Here is a 12,091-nt window from a genome sequence, read left to right on the forward strand (position 1 = left end):
ACCCCATTGAGTCTAGCCAATACTACACTCTTAGAAAAAAAGGTGGTATCTACAACCGGCTGTCCCCATAGTAGAACCCTTTTGGTTCCAGGTAGAACCCTATTGGTTCCAGGTAGAACCCTTTCCACAGAAGGTTTTACCTGGAACCAATAGGGTTCTACCTGGAACCAATAGGGTTCTACCTGGAACCAATAGGGTTCTACCTGGAACCAATAGGATTCTACCTGGAACCAATAGGATTCTACCTGGAATCAACAGGGTTCTCCTATGGGGATTTTTTTGAAACCCTTTTTTCTAAGAGTTTACCTACAGAGGGTACAGGCTAGCACTACACCCCTACCCTCTACAGACCCCTACCCTCTACAGGCTAGCACTACACCCCTACCCTCTACAGACCCCTACCCTCTACAGACCCCTACCCTCTACAGGCTAGCACTACAGACCCCTACCCTCTACAGGCTAGCACTACAGACCCCTACCCTCTACAGGCTAGCACTACAGACCCCTACCCTCTACAGACCCCTACCCTCTACAGGCTAGCACTACACCCCTACCCTCTACAGACCCCTACCCTCTACAGACCCCTACCCTCTACAGGCTAGCACTACACCCCTACCCTCTACAGACCCCTACCCTCTACAGACCCCTACCCTCTACAGGCTAGCACTACAGACCCCTACCCTCTACAGGCTAGCACTACAGACCCCTACCCTCTACAGGCTAGCACTACAGACCCCTACCCTGTACAGGCTAGCACTACACCCCTACCCTCTACAGACCCCTACCCTCTACAGACCCCTACCCTCTACAGGCTAGCACTACACCCCTACCCTCTACAGACCCCTACCCTCTACAGACCCCTACCCTCTACAGGCTAGCACTACACCCCTACCCTCTACAGACCCCTACCCTCTACAGACCCCTACCCTCTACAGGCTAGCACTACAGACCCCTACCCTCTACAGGCTAGCACTACAGACCCCTACCCTCTACAGGCTAGCACTACACCCCTACCCTCTACAGACCCCTACCCTCTACAGACCCCTACCCTCTACAGGCTAGCACTACAGACCCCTACCCTCTACAGACCCCTACCCTCTACAGGCTAGCACTACAGACCCCTACCCTCTACAGACCCCTACCCTCTACAGGCTAGCACTACACCCCTACCCTCTACAGACCCCTACCCTCTACAGGCTAGCACTACAGACCCCTACCCTCTACAGGCTAGCACTACAGACCCCTACCCTCTACAGACCCCTACCCTCTACAGGCTAGCACTACACCCCTACCCTCTACAGACCCCTACCCTCTACAGACTAGCACTACAGACCCCTACCCTCTACAGACCCCTACCCTCTACAGGCCCCTACCCTCTACAGGCTAGCACTACACCCCTACCCTCTACAGACCCCTACCCTCTACAGGCTAGCACTACAGACCCCTACCCTCTACAGACCCCTACCCTCTACAGGCTAGCACTACAGACCCCTACCCTCTACAGGCCCCTACCCTCTACAGACCCCTACCCTCTACAGACCCCTACCCTCTACAGACCCCTACCCTCTACAGACCCCTACCCTCTACAGGCTAGCACTACACCCCTACCCTCTACAGGCTAGCACTACACCCCTACCCTCTACAGACCCCTACCCTCTACAGACCCCTACCCTCTACAGGCCCCCTACCCTCTACAGGCTAGCACTACACCCCTACCCTCTACAGACCCCTACCCTCTACAGGCTAGCACTACAGACCCCTACCCTCTACAGACCCCTACCCTCTACAGGCTAGCACTACAGACCCCTACCCTCTACAGACCCCTACCCTCTACAGGCTAGCACTACACCCCTACCCTCTACAGACCCCTACCCTCTACAGACCCCTACCCTCTACAGGCTAGCACTACAGACCCCTACCCTCTACAGACCCCTACCCTCTACAGGCTAGCACACTACAGACCCCTACCCTCTACAGACCCCTACCCTCTACAGGCCCCTACCCTCTACAGACCCCTACCCTCTACAGACCCCTACCCTCTACAGACCCCTACCCTCTACAGGCTAGCACTACACCCCTACCCTCTACAGGCTAGCACTACACCCCTACCCTCTACAGGCTAGCACTACACCCCTACCCTCTACAGACCCCTACCCTCTACAGGCTAGCACTACAGACCCCTACCCTCTACAGACCCCTACCCTCTACAGACCCCTACCCTCTACAGGCTAGCACTACGACCCCTACCCTCTACAGACCCCTACCCTCTACAGACCCCTACCCTCTACAGGCTAGCACTACAGACCCCTACCCTCTACAGGCTAGCACTACACCCCTACCCTCTACAGGCTAGCACTACACCCCTACCCTCTACAGACCCCTACCCTCTACAGGCTAGCACTACACCCCTCCCCCTACAGACCCCTACCCTCTACAGGCTAGCACTACAGACCCCTACCCTCTACAGACCCCTACCCTCTACAGACCCCTACCCTCTACAGGCTAGCACTACACCCCTACCCTCTACAGACCCCTACCCTCTACAGGCTAGCACTACACCCCTACCCTCTACAGACCCCTACCCTCTACAGACCCCTACCCTCTACAGACCCCTACCCTCTACAGACCCCTACCCTCTACAGGCTAGCACTACACCCCTACCCTCTACAGACCCCTACCCTCTACAGGCTAGCACTACAGACCCCTACCCTCTACAGACCCCTACCCTCTACAGGCTAGCACTACAGACCCCTACCCTCTACAGGCTAGCACTACACCCCCTACCCTCTACAGACCCCTACCCTCTACAGACCCCTACCCTCTACAGACCCCTACCCTCTACAGGCTAGCACTACACCCCTACCCTCTACAGACCCCTACCCTCTACAGGCTAGCACTACAGACCCCTACCCTCTACAGGCTAGCACTACACCCCTACCCTCTACAGACCCCTACCCTCTACAGACCCCTACCCTGTACAGGCTAGCACTACACCCCTACCCTCTACAGACCCCTACCCTCTACAGCGCTAGCACTACAGACCCCTACCCTCTACAGGCTAGCACTACAACCCCTACCCTCTACAGACCCCTACCCTCTACAGGCTAGCACTACACACCCCTACCCTCTACAGGCTAGCACTACAGACCCCTACCCTCTACAGACCCCTACCCTCTACAGACCCCTACCCTCTACAGGCTAGCACTACACCCCTACCCTCTACAGACCCCTACCCTCTACAGGCTAGCACTACAGACCCCTACCCTCTACAGACCCCTACCCTCTACAGGCTAGCACTACAGACCCCTACCCTCTACAGGCTAGCACTACACCCCTACCCTCTACAGACCCCTACCCTCTACAGGCTAGCACTACACCCCTACCCTCTACAGACCCCTACCCTCTACAGGCTAGCACTACAGACCCCTACCCTCTACAGACCCCTACCCTCTACAGACCCCTACCCTCTACAGGCTAGCACTACACCCCTACCCTCTACAGACCCCTACCCTAGAGGCTAGCACTACAGACCCCTACCCTCTACAGACCCCTACCCTCTACAGGCTAGCACTACAGACCCCTACCCTCTACAGGCTAGCACTACACCCCTACCCTCTACAGACCCCTACCCTCTACAGACCCCTACCCTCTACAGACCCCTACCCTCTACAGGCTAGCACTACACCCCTACCCTCTACAGACCCCTACCCTCTACAGGCTAGCACTACCCCTACAGACCCCTACCCTCTACAGACCCCTACCCTCTACAGGCTAGCACTACACCCCTACCCTCTACAGACCCCTACCCTCTACAGACCCCTACCCTCTACAGGCTAGCACTACAGACCCCTACCCTCTACAGGCTAGCACTACACCCCTACCCTCTACAGACCCCTACCCTCTACAGACTAGCACTACAGACCCCTACCCTGTACAGGCTAGCACTACACCCCTACCCTCTACAGACCCCTACCCTCTACAGACTCCTACCCTCTACAGACCCCTACCCTCTACAGACCCCTACCCTCTACAGGCTAGCACTACACCCCTACCCTCTACAGACCCCTACCCTCTACAGGCTAGCACTACAGACCCCTACCCTCTACAGGCTAGCACTACAGACCACTACCCTCTACAGACCCCTACCCTCTACAGACCCCTACCCTCTACAGGCTAGCACTACACCCCTACCCTCTACAGATCCCTACCCTCTACAGACCCCTACCCTCTACAGACCCCTACCCTCTACAGGCTAGCACTACACCCCTACCCTCTACAGACCCCTACCCTCTACAGGCTAGCACTACAGACCCCTACCCTCTACAGACCCCTACCCTCTACAGGCTAGCACTACAGACCCCTACCCTCTACAGACCCCTACCCTCTACAGACCCCTACCCTCTACAGACCCCTACCCTCTACAGGCTAGCACTACACCCCTACCCTCTACAGGCTAGCACTACAGACCCCTACCCTCTACAGACCCCTACCCTCTACAGGCTAGCACTACAGACCCCTACCCTCTACAGACCCCTACCCTCTACAGACCCCTACCCTCTACAGGCTAGCACTACACCCCTACCCTCTACAGACCCCTACCCTCTACAGGCTAGCACTACAGACCCCTACCCTCTACAGGCTAGCACTACACCCCTACCCTCTACAGACCCCTACCCTCTACAGACCCCTACCCTCTACAGGCTAGCACTACACCCCTACCCTCTACAGGCTAGCACTACAGACCCCTACCCTCTACAGGCTAGCACTACAGACCCCTACCCTCTACAGACCCCTACCCTCTACAGGCTAGCACTACACCCCTACCCTCTACAGGCTAGCACTACACCCCTACCCTCTACAGGCTAGCACTACACCCCTACCCTCTACAGACCCCTACCCTCTACAGACCCCTACCCTCTACAGGCTAGCACTACACCCCTACCCTCTACAGACCCCTACCCTCTACAGGCTAGCACTACAGACCCCTACCCTCTACAGGCTAGCACTACAGACCCCTACCCTCTACAGACCCCTACCCTCTACAGGCTAGCACTACACCCCTACCCTCTACAGACCCCTACCCTCTACAGACTAGCACTACAGACCCCTACCCTCTACAGGCTAGCACTACAGACCCCTACCCTCTACAGACCCCTACCCTCTACAGGCTAGCACTACACCCCTACCCTCTACAGACCCCTACCCTCTACAGACCCCTACCCTCTACAGGCTAGCACTACACCCCTACCCTCTACAGACCCCTACCCTCTACAGGCTAGCACTACAGACCCCTACCCTCTACAGGCTAGCACTACAGACCCCTACCCTCTACAGACTAGCACTACAGACCCCTACCCTCTACAGGCTAGCACTACAGACCCCTACCCTCTACAGACCCCTACCCTCTACAGGCTAGCACTACACCCCTACCCTCTACAGACCGCTACCCTCTACAGACCCCTACCCTCTACAGGCTAGCACTACACCCCTACCCTCTACAGACCCCTACCCTCTACAGGCTAGCACTACAGACCCCTACCCTCTACAGGCTAGCACTACAACCCCTACCCTCTACAGACCCCTACCCTCTACAGGCTAGCACTACACCCCTACCCTCTACAGACCGCTACCTCTACAGACCCCTACCCTCTACAGGCTAGCACTACACCCCTACCCTCTACAGACCCCTACCCTCTACAGACTCCTACCCTCTACAGACCCCTACCCTCTACAGACCCCTACCCTCTACAGGCTAGCACTACACCCCTACCCTCTACAGACCCCTACCCTCTACAGGCTAGCACTACAGACCCCTACCCTCTACAGGCTAGCACTACACCCCTACCCTCTACAGACCCCTACCCTCTACAGACTAGCACTACAGACCCCTACCCTGTACAGGCTAGCACTACACCCCTACCCTCTACAGACCCCTACCCTCTACAGACTAGCACTACAGACCCCTACCCTCTACAGGCTAGCACTACACCCCTACCCTCTACAGACCCCTACCCTCTACAGACTAGCACTACAGACCCCTACCCTGTACAGGCTAGCACTACACCCCTACCCTCTACAGACCCCTACCCTCTACAGACTCCTACCCTCTACAGACCCCTACCCTCTACAGACCCCTACCCTCTACAGGCTAGCACTACAGACCCCTACCCTCTACAGGCTAGCACTACAGACCCCTACCCTCTACAGGCCCCTACCCTCTACAGGCCCCTACCCTCTACAGGCTAGCACTACACCCCTACCCTCTACAGGCTAGCACTACACCCCTACCCTCTACAGACTCCTACCCTCTACAGACCCCTACCCTCTACAGACTCCTACAGACTCCTACCCTCTACAGACTCCTACAGTCTACAGCCCCCTACCCTCTACAGACTCCTACCCTCTACAGACTCCTACCCTCTACAGACTCCTACCCTCCTGAGTGCTATGTAGCCTACAGACTCCAGTTCCAGCCAACTCTGTGGGTTCAGACCCATGGTCTTACATCAGATAAGGTTCCGAGTCCCCCTATCGTCAGTTGAGGGACGATCGGTCCACCTGGCGTAAGACAATGGGTACAGATGTGGATCCATATTGACCACCACTTAGGTGTTTACTGTGCTCGCGATGCACAGCGCTGTGTGTTGGTGATGCTGAGCCATGCTGCTATTAAAACTAGCAACATTATCAAAGCTTTTCCATATTGCACTACTTCATCATTGATGGGGAAGTGTTTTGTGTCCCATTGTTTTATTATGCTGGCATTGGGAGTGCTGCTTATGTAGTGAATTAAGTCTGCACAGCTTGGTTTGACTGAGTTGTTTCTACTTGTTTTGATACCATTAATAAGGCCAACACTGGCTGTACATGGGAAATACTGTCAGGCATTAAAATGACTAATAAACAGGTGGAATTGATGGTTTTGTTAACAGACCTTTTTATTTATGCAGTTTTTTTTGGTTTTTTGGGGATAGATAGATTCACACACACACACAACCTGCTTATTAACTAGCTCAGTTGGTCCTGTTGTGGCGAAGACTAGTGTTTCTCAATTCTCATACTGTATGAATTAATTACGTTTTATGTTTGTGTCGACTCGCCAATTGACAACCCATCCCTTATCGGATTCTCGGGAACAGGCCCAAATCCCCATCATTTGCGTGAAGAAAAGTTGGAGAAAAAAGGGGGGTGGAGGTTGAGATGCCTTCTGAGAAAACCATCCGTTCCATTGGCCAAAGTACAAATAATATCGATGAGCTACGATCAAGATTATCCTACCAACGGGACATTAACTGTAATATCTTTATGTTTCACCGAGTCGTGGGTGAACGACGACGCGGATAATATAGAGCTGGCCGGGATTTACCGTGCACCGGAAAACCAGAAGCTCCCTCTGGGGTGGAGGTGTGTGTCTGTTTGTCAATAACACCTGGTGCTGTGATGTCTAATATTAAAGAAGTCTCGAGGTTTTGCCTCATGATAAGTTATGGTAAGACGAGGGGTGGAGGTGTGTGTCTGTTTGTCAATAACACCTGGTGCTGTGATGTCTAATATTAAAGAAGTCTCGAGGTTTTGCCTCATGATAAGTTATGGTAAGACGAGGGGTGGAGGTGTGTGTCTATTTGTCAATAACACCTGGTGCTGTGATGTCTAATATTAAAGAAGTCTCGAGGTTTTGCCTCATGATAAGTTATGGTAAGACGAGGGGTGGAGGTGTGTGTCTGTTTGTCAATAACACCTGGTGCTGTGATGTCTAATATTAAAGAAGTCTCGAGGTTTTGCCTCATGATAAGTTATGGTAAGACGAGGGGTGGAGGTGTGTGTCTGTTTGTCAATAACAGCTGGTGCTGAGATGTCTAATATTAAAGAAGTCTCGAGGTATTGCTCGCCTGAGGTAGAGTATCTCATGATAAGCTGTAGACCACACTATCTACCAAGAGGTAGAGTACCTCATGATAAGCTGTAGACCACACTATCTACCAAGAGGTAGAGTATCTCATGATCAGCTGTAGACCACACTATCTACCAAGAGGTAGAGTATCTCATGATAAGCTGTAGACCACACTATCTACCAAGAGGTAGAGTACCTCATGATAAGCTGTAGACCACACTATCTACCAAGAGGTAGAGTATCTCATGATAAGCTGTAGACCACACTATCTACCAAGAGGTAGAGTACCTCATGATAAGCTGTAGACCACACTATCTACCAAGAGGTAGAGTACCTCATGATAAGCTGTAGACCACACTATCTACCAAGAGGTAGAGTATCTCATGATAAGCTGTAGACCACACTATCTACCAAGAGGTAGAGTACCTCATGATAAGCTGTAGACCACACTATCTACCAAGAGGTAGAGTACCTCATGATAAGCTGTAGACCACACTATCTACCAAGAGGTAGAGTATCTCATGATCAGCTGTAGACCACACTATCTACCAAGAGAGTTCTCATCTATATTATTCGTAGTCGTCTATTTACCACCACAGACCGATGCTGCACTAAGGCTGCGTTCAGCTGTATACGGCCATAAGCAAACAGGAAAACGCTCATCCAGAAGCGGCGTCCCTAGTGTCATGCCGTTGGCCTGTGGGAAAGGCAATTCCAGTCCTCAAGGGCCTGATTGGTGGTGTCACAGTTTTGCCTCAGCCCCAGCTAACACACCTGACTCCAATAAGCACCTAATCATGATCTTCAGGACAACAACCTCTCCCTCAATGTGAGCGAGACTAAGGAGCTGATCGTGGACTACAGGAAAAGACGGGCTGAACCGGCCCCCATTAACATGGACGGGGCTGTAGTGGAGCGGGTCGAGAGTTTAAAGTTCCTTGGTGTCCACGTCCCTAACGAACAAACATGGTCCAAACACACCAAGACAGTCGTTCAGAGGGCACGACAACACCCCCCCCCCCAGGAGACTGAAAATACTATGGTGGAACAAGCTCCCTCACGACGCCAGGACAGCGGAGTCAATCACCACCTTCCGGAGACACCTGAAACCCCACCTCTTTAAGGAATACCTAGGATAGGATAAAGTAATCCTTCTAACCCTTAAAAGATATAGATGTACTATTGTAAAGTGGTTGTTCCACTGGATATCATAAGGTGAATGCACCAATTTGTAAGTCGCTCTGGATAAGAGCGTCTGCTAAATGACTTAAATGTAAATGTAAATGAAGAATCTCAAATATGAAATATATTTGGATTTAACACATTGTTGGTTACTACATGATTCCGTGTTCTTTCATAGTATTGAAGTCTTCACTATTATTCTACAATGTAGAAAATAGTAAAAATATAGAAAAACCCTTGAATGAGTAGGTGTCCAAACCTTTGACTAGTACTGTACAGTTGAAGTCGGAAGTTTACATCCACTTAGGTTGGAGTCATTAAAACTCGTTTTTCAACCACTCCACACATTTCTTGTTAACAAACTATAGTTTTGGCAAGTCAGTTAGGACATCTACTTTGTACATGACACAAGTCATTTTTCCAAAAATGTTCGCTAGGTAGCCCTTGTTGTAGCCCATCATTGTTGTGCTTTCTAGCTAGTCTCACAGTACCTGCCTCTCATTGGCTCAGGAACATGAGGAGAGTTGTAGCTGATAGGCCTATACCCTAGTGGTTTATAATGTAGCTAGTCTCGTTCTTTCTACAATAGTTTTCTCTCTTGAATGGAGTTCCTCAAGTTTTTCTGGTTACACTGATATCATCAATGTCTCTATTAATTTTATATTTTTTTTATATTTCTTTGTGCGTTGATTAGGGAAAGCAGCTTACAACCAAGAGAAAATGTTGCTCTGAAAAAAGTCTCAACAGAAAGGTGGATAATGACAGAAGTTTCAGGGAGGAATGGATAGAATATTAGGCTTTCTTACCATATTTCTCCCATGTCAAACCAGAGTGTCTTGTTTGCAACGAAACGGTTGACATTTTTTGCTAATAATTAAACATTAGACATCCTTATGAATCTAAGCATGACACTATATGAAGTTACCTTTCCACCCAGACAGAGGCTCGACCTCACGCAGAAAAAGTTAGCTTCAACCGCTGGCTACTCCTCCATTGGTTGCATAAAACCAACAACAGAAATGCTTCCCTAACAGCTGCCTGGATTTAAACATGTTCTCTTTTTAGAAAGTGAAAAGCTCAATTAATAGGGACAGAATAGCAAAGTCCATTTTTTTGGGGGGTTTCCTCGAATATTGAGGGCAGCTTCAGAATGTCATAGAGACAAATCAATATCCCCATATGCATGTTAAAGCTTGTTTCTAGCATAAGGCATCAAAGAGTTTAAACATTGTTATAGAAGGCTTTATATTATCTATACTGACAAATGTATGGATAGAATAACTGGGTCTGTCAAACAGGTAGGCCTACTCCCCTTTTTTTATATAAGAAGAAACACAGTCCAATTGTTAGTGAAGTGGAATAAAAATTAAGACAAATTACTTTCAGCACTAATTGCTGTCCACCCCTGTTTGATTAAGGAAAGCCTACAAATGAAATGTGTTATTCCGCATTTAACCCAACCCCTCTGAATCAGAGAGCCGCATGGGGCTGCCATACTTGTTCAGGGGCAGAACGACAGATTTTTTAACCTTGTCAGCTCAGGGATTCGATCTAACCACTTGGCTACCTGCTGCCCAAAGTTGATTATGCCACAGTCACTCTAAAGCTGTCTGCCCGCTTACCTTTTTAGGCCTCGTGTGGCTCAGTTGGTAGAGCGTGGTGTTTGCAACGCCAGGGTTGTGGGTTCAATTCCCACGGGTGACCAGTACAGAAAAAAAATATATGAAATGTATGCATTCACTACTGTAAGTCGCTCATGGATAAGAGCGTCTGCTAAATGACTAAAATGTAAATGTCAAAATGTAGTTGACTTTCTCCTGCACTCGCTCTCCTCATTAATAAGTTAATGATTGAAACTGTGTCTGTCTCATGACATGATGGTACATGTAGTCTATGGGTTACAGAACAACCAGATAGACTACTACTCTTTCTACCGTTTCCTCCATCTGCTAAATCACTTATGTTAAATCCATGTTATGGAGCGTTGTTGGAGCATCACAGCGCCGAGTCTCTCCACCGGCAGCCTGGAGAGGCGCGCTGGGAAACGGACAAGCTAAATATTTAGCGTCCCTGCCTTTGGCAAAACTGGCCACTGTTTATCACAGGGTGGCATCAACGATCAGCTAAACAGCGCTCATGCCACTAGGTGAGAGAAGATATCATTGTTTTTTGGGCAGACTATTGTGAGGTGTTATGTGTTGTTGGAAAATGGTGCTGTAGGCGGCAGGCCATGGGACCTAATCATAGTTATATTTACAGTCCCTATCAATTCAATATCTTCTCTGTGGGCCGAGTCATAAAGTTTTGTCATTTAACTTTTCAAATGTATTACCTTTTATTGTGGTATAAACACAACCAGTCATGATTTTTACCCCCATGGGATTGTCAAACAATCACTTTAAAGGTATTGTAACGACCCTGGGTTTATAAAACGTGGATATCGACTCTGCCGTTTGAGCATGTTTTTGCGGCACAGTCGACAGCGCGCTGGACTTCGGGCTAGAAGGTCGAGGGTTCGAGACCTGCTCCCTCCCTGCTGTTTCATTACAGTATTTTACTAGGCTACCTGCACACATTCCTCCACTCGCAATATATTATCCAAACACTGGGGAATGGAAAGGGACAAGACTTTTCTTTCTGGAGCCAGAACGAGGTCGGTGGTCTAAACCCCTTCATCGGTGACTGATCAACAGTCCGGTCATTCAACGAGATACGAGTCGTTTTCATGACTTTTTTTTGGTCATTGAAAAATACTGCACCAAACATCTTAGATGTAAAAATTGCGCGACTAAATTGTAAAGTTACTTTAGAAATCCTGAACGATTTGAGGAGGAAGTGTAGGTCTATTGGCTACGGCGTCTCAAAAAGGACAAACAATACTGTAACGAGCCTGGGTTTATAAACGCGGAGCTAGAAGGTGGAGGGTTCGAGACCTGCTCCCTGTTTCATTACAATACTGCTTTTTCTTGATTTTCAAGTGAAGGTCTTTTAAAACGCCAAATCCATCGAAAAGTGTAT

The sequence above is a fragment of the Salmo salar genome, chromosome ssa23, assembly GCF_905237065.1.
Source record: "Salmo salar chromosome ssa23, Ssal_v3.1, whole genome shotgun sequence".
In the NCBI taxonomy this organism is placed as follows: Eukaryota; Metazoa; Chordata; class Actinopteri; order Salmoniformes; family Salmonidae; genus Salmo; species Salmo salar.